The 5,696-nt window shown below is 40.7% G+C and overlaps 1 pseudogene; it reads left to right on the forward strand.

Moving 5' to 3' along the window:
• The first annotated feature begins 375 nt into the window (after window positions 1-375).
• LOC105005017 lies at window positions 376-1,410 on the forward strand (annotated as a pseudogene).
• Window positions 1,411-5,696: the final 4,286 nt, after the last annotated feature.

Genomic DNA, 5,696 nt, shown 5'->3' on the forward strand with positions numbered 1-5,696 from the left:
AAAGAAGAAGAAGGTCCTATTTAATCTTTGGTCAAATGATCTGGAAGAAACCAGCACACACCCAACATCAGGCCAGAGCTGACCCTGAGGCTAATTTGAATTCAGGTTAGATTCTGAAGCTGCCTCAGAGACAAATTGGCAAGAACATAAACCTTAATTACAAAGTTAGTGCAATCATTAAGATTGTCTTGGACTTCCCTGGTGGTCCAGTGGCTAAGACTATGCTCCCAGTGTAGGGCACCTGTGTTCAACCCCTGGTCAGGGAAGTAGATGCCACATGTCAAAACTAAGTTCACATGCCACAACTAAAGATCCTGCATGCTGCAACTATTGACCTCTGTGCTTTTCATTCATTCAAAAATATTTAAGTTGAGGATGGCATCATCCAGCTGCTTGTGGCTCTTGGCTCTTGCTTTCCTGCTGGGTTCCTGCACTTCCCTGGCGCTGGGGCATCTCGACCACCCGGCTCCCCTGCCACTGGTGATCTGGCATGGGATGGGAGACAGCTGTTGTAATCCCTTAAGTATGGGTGCTATTAAAAAAATGGTTGAGAAGAAAATACCTGGAATTCACATGTTATCTTTAGAGATTGGGAAGACTCTTGAGAGTCCCTTGGACTGCAAGGAGATCCAACCAGTCCATTCTGAAGGAGATCAACCCTGGGATTACTTTGGAAGGAATGATGCTAAAGCATCAAAGAGGATGTGGAGAACAGCTTCTTTTTGAATGTCGACTCCCAAGTAACAACAGTGTGTCAGATTCTTGCTAAGGATCCTAAATTGCAGCAAGGCTACAACGCTATGGGAGTCTCCCAGGGAGGCCAATTTCTGCGGGCAGTGGCTCAGAGATGCCCATCACCTCCCATGGTCAATCTCATCTCAGTTGGGGAACAACATCAAGGTGTTTTTGGACTCCCTCAGTGCCCAGGAGAAAGCTCACACATCTGTGACTTCATCAGAAAAACACTGAACGCTGGGGCTTACAACAAAGCTATATAGGAACGCCTGTATAGCAGAATACTGCTATACAGGTGCAAGCAGAATACTGGCACGACCCCATCAGGGAGGACATATACCGCAATCACAGATCTTCCTGGCAGATATTAATCAAGAGAGAGGTGTCAATGAGTCCTACAAGAAAAACCTGATGGCCCTCAAGAAGTTTGTGATGGTGAAATTCCTCAATGATTCCATTGTGGACCCTGTGGATTCGGAGTGGTTTGGATTTTACAGAAGTGGCCAAACCAAGGAGACCATTCCCTTACAGGAGAGCACCCTATAAACACAGGACCACCTGGGGCTAAAGGCAATGGACAAGGCCGGACAGCTGGTGTTCTTGGCTCTTGAAAGTGACCATCTTCAACTGTCTGAAGAATGGTTTTATGCCCACATCATACCCTTCCTTGAGTGAAACCCTTGTAGTCTGAACCAGAGCTCAGGGAACCCCTCCCACTTCCAAACCAGTTCCCTCTATGCCCAAGCCTGAGCTCAGATCCAGCTAGCAACTAATCCTTTTCTCTAGTCATCATCGAACATGCCCTGCTTGGAAAGATCCAAGATACGAATCTTATCCTTTGCCTCATCCTATCAGCAGATGGTGCTGAATGCCAGTTTAATTAGCTAATAGACATGGAGCTTGTTTTACAACCTTTGATATGGTCAGACTCTTTTAGGAATCAGGAGTTTGCTGCAGGTCAGTGCCAGAGCTTTGCCCAGGCCTGGATGAGACTGAACAAACTAAACCAATGAGTCAGTTTAAGATGAGTGACTTTCTCAGGAAAATCTAGCCACATCTCAAGCCAAGGGGCCAGTACCCAGGCCTGAGGTATTCACATAAACTGCTTTCTTAACTGTTCTGGTGATTTGACCAGTGCTCGGAAAAGTATGGCTTGGCTACTGCATCCATGTAATTTCTTTATGGCTGCCCTCCTCTGAGTATGTTGCTTTGTGTGTGTCGTGGGTATTATTTTACAAATTCCAGCAGCCCATGATCTTGCCTTGGTAGCACTGTCTCCTTAGGTAGTGATGAATTAGTTGCTCTGTCACAAAAGGAGGGAAATAGCACCCAACTGGATTGCTTAAGGCAAGAAGTATACATATTGTTTAACTTAGATGGGGACGGTAGGGAGGTTTAAAGAAAAATGTAAAAATTTAAAAAGGAGGAGGTCGCTGGTTCTTTCCATTCCACCCTTGATAAACCTGTCCCTTCTGAATATGACTGGTGGTCTGGATTCCAGAGTCACTCTATTGCTGGCACTAACAAAGAATTGGAGGGAAAAAATGTGAACGGATCAGGCTTTCTAACTTCCATCTCAAAAATGTGTATTACCAGCACACTCCAAACTGCTTCTGATGTGTTCTGTGAAAAAAACAAAACAAACAAACAAAAAAGATTGCTGAAGAAAGCTTAGGGAACATTCCATAATCCTTTTCTCTTGGAGATCAACCCACCTTAGAATATTAAGGACTCTTTTGAGAATTTCTGCTAAAGACAACATCTTAGCCCCTGACTCCTTTACCCCATGAAATCCTAGCACCACTTTTGGAAGACTGCTCTGCAGAATGCCCCGTCTGCGGAAATGATTAGCTGCATTTGAGGGAAGCACTTTATTAAGCGCTACAAAGTTTACCTTCTGGTTTTCCTTCACCTCTTTCAAGACTTTTCAACTGAAACAAGGAAATGAAAAACAAGAAGTGGGGATGAAAGGCAAAAAGTGGGGACGGGTGAAAACAATTTTATGAAGTTGTCTAAAATAAAGAGTAGTTTCTTAAAAAAAAAAAAAAATTTAAGTTGCCTAGCCCTCTAGATGCAAGAATGCAAACATTATCATATATGCAACACCTACATTTCAGGAATTCTTAGGCTTATGGTATTGTCCCCAGGCTGTCTGATTCATATAAAAACAAATCATTACACAAAAACATTAACCTATACACAAAGAGGCCATTTTTTTCCTCCCATTGAATTAAGTAGTTTTCTGATTAAAATTTGGATGATTGTCAGTGATTTTAATGTGTTGTGAAAAAACACCCTGATATATCCCACCCTCTGTCCACTCTAGAAAACCCAAGAATGGTTAAACCCACAGTTCACACCAGGGATAAAAAAGCAAATATGTCTGTTCCACTCCATTTCAGTCAGCACAGCAAAAGTTGGGAAGACACTGTCTTTGCTGGAAGAGGTTCCATGAGACTTTCCAGAGCTTCTCATTTAGACACCTACAATTAATTTTCCTAGGATCTTCATAAGTTAATGAATAAATAAGTACTAGCATAAGTGAAAACGAAAGATGGGATTGATGTTTATTAATGTTTCTGGTGGCATTTTGATTTTAGATTTATAATTGCAGACACTTCCTTTTACTTAAAACAAATGTCTGTCAACAAGGTTGTTGCTCTTCTTGAAGAATCTTGTGGATTCATTAATCATGTTTAATGATTTATATCTTTCTTAATGGTCCAGGGGAAATAATTTAGAAACCCTATTTAATTATTAGAAATAATTAAGACACTCTCTTGAGTATTCATGCTAAGCAACACTAAAAAATGTCTTCCTATTTTTTAAATCTCTATTATAACTGATGTTCTGTTTTCCCTATTGTTTTTATCAATATTATGGAAATCCTAAGGTATAAGCATTTGTTTTGCCAATTACAAATGACACTTGTCATCTACTTCTACAAGGATTAAATCCTGAGCTGCTGTAGCTATTGACCTTCAACACCCAATGAAAGAAGTTCAGAATGGATATCAGGAATGAGGCACTCTGTGCTCTGGGAAAAAAACTGGCAGAACAGTTCTTCAGATAGTTAGATATATTCAGGAGAAGATTTTATGAGCCCAATTCTTGCATGTCCTCATATCTAGAGAAGCACTGAAATCCTTCATAGTAATGTCTACGTCTCATAACTATCAGTAACCTTCATGAGACTAGCAGCAACCTGCTGCAAAAATGTGTGCTAGATTGCATGTACTCCCCCTTCATCGAAATCACATATATACTGATCTTCACCTGACCTCTTTGGAAGAGTTTCTCAGAGCTACGTGAAATACTGTCTCCTGAGCTAGGGTCCTCATTTTGCCCCCAAATAAAACTTAGCTAACAACTCTCATGTTGAACATTTTTTTTAAGTCAAAACAGTTTCACTATCATCAAAACTTTCAATATAAGTTGTGACTATGAAATAATGAGACTGACTCTCCATTTTGTCACTTATAGTGACATTTTCTAAATTATTTTCATCCCCTTTAATTTAATATGAACATCAAATAACTTGGAACTGAGAAGTAATGAGATGCAAAATAAGAAATCTAAATTGCTCAAGCTGGCAGTTTGCAGCCCCGTGTATGAAGCAGACCATAGATATTTAGAAGCAAAAGACCCATGTTTGATTTCTGAATCAGTCCCTTCTTCACAACTGGGTCAAGTTGCTCATTTGGTGGTTGTCTTAACCTGTGAGATGAAAGCAATATCTATTTCACAGAATTCTTGTGGGAAAAAGAATTCATTGATGGTATGTGATAGTGCCTAGCACCTTTCAGGGCACTAAAAAGTAAGTAATAAATGTTTATTTCCTTCCTTTCTCCTTCCATTTCTATCTTTTCTTCCTTCTTTGAGCCACATGAAGAGTTCAAGGGGTACAGTAATTTTTTTTTCAATCTAGAGAAAGAAATACTTTGAACAGAATAAATGAATTCCCAGCAAGTAGTCACAATACAAGGATCAGACCTCTGGGATGGGTGCATTCATCAGGAGGCGGGGTAGGGGCAGGACTCCAGCCATGCAGCAGACCTTTAGGAATGAGTACCAATTCCTAGAAGTGAGCTCGCAGAAAACAAAGCAGAGTCTCTCAGTCTAGAACACTGCGATACTGGATACAAACGACAGTGAGATGGAAAAAAATCAAGGCAGAATGCCAGGAACATGTCAGTGCACTCAAAGTGAATTTTAAAGACAAAGAAAACCCATTTACTAGGACTCACGCACATGGAGGAGGTACTGGGGCTTTCAAGTGATGGTGGAACCCAACCATGAGGACCTAAATACCCCATTAGAGTCAGACTGGCTGCTAAGTGACTCCTCAAGTCCTACAATTCAAGCACTATGGAGTGTACCCATGGGAATTCAATGGCCCACTTTCTAGAGCAGAACTAGAAAATAGGATAGATTTGCAAGCTAAAAACAGATTTAAATGAAGTTATGCAAAGCCTTTTAAGACTTGAGTGTGAAAAGGGACATTGTCTTTTTAATAAAAGGACATTTTAAAGGATGTTGTCCTTTATAAGGACAACAGTGATAGCAATACTGCTCTAGAGAAGATTTATTAGTCAGATGCTAAAAAACTAAAGAAAAACTTACATTTTTCATGGAAGGAGGGGATAAGTTCCCTAGTTAGAGTGGTAGAGAAAAGGGACTTCTTGGCAGAAGTCAGGTCTTGGAGCTACTTGGGCAGTATATTTGGAAAACTCAGCAGTGGGCGAAGGACTGGAAAGGTCAGTTTTCATTCCAATCCCAAAGAAGGGCAATGCCAAAGAATGGTCAAACTACCAGACAATTGCATTCATTTCACAGGCTAGCAAAGTAATGCTCAAAATTCTCCAAGCTAGGCTTCAACAGTACATGAACTGAGAACTTCCAGATGTTCAAGCTGGTTTTAGAAAAGGCAGAAGAACCAGAAATTAAATAGCCAACATCCA

Source organism: Bison bison, unplaced genomic scaffold, assembly GCF_000754665.1.
Source record: "Bison bison bison isolate TAMUID 2011002044 unplaced genomic scaffold, Bison_UMD1.0 scf7180017864485, whole genome shotgun sequence".
In the NCBI taxonomy this organism is placed as follows: domain Eukaryota; kingdom Metazoa; phylum Chordata; class Mammalia; order Artiodactyla; family Bovidae; genus Bison; species Bison bison.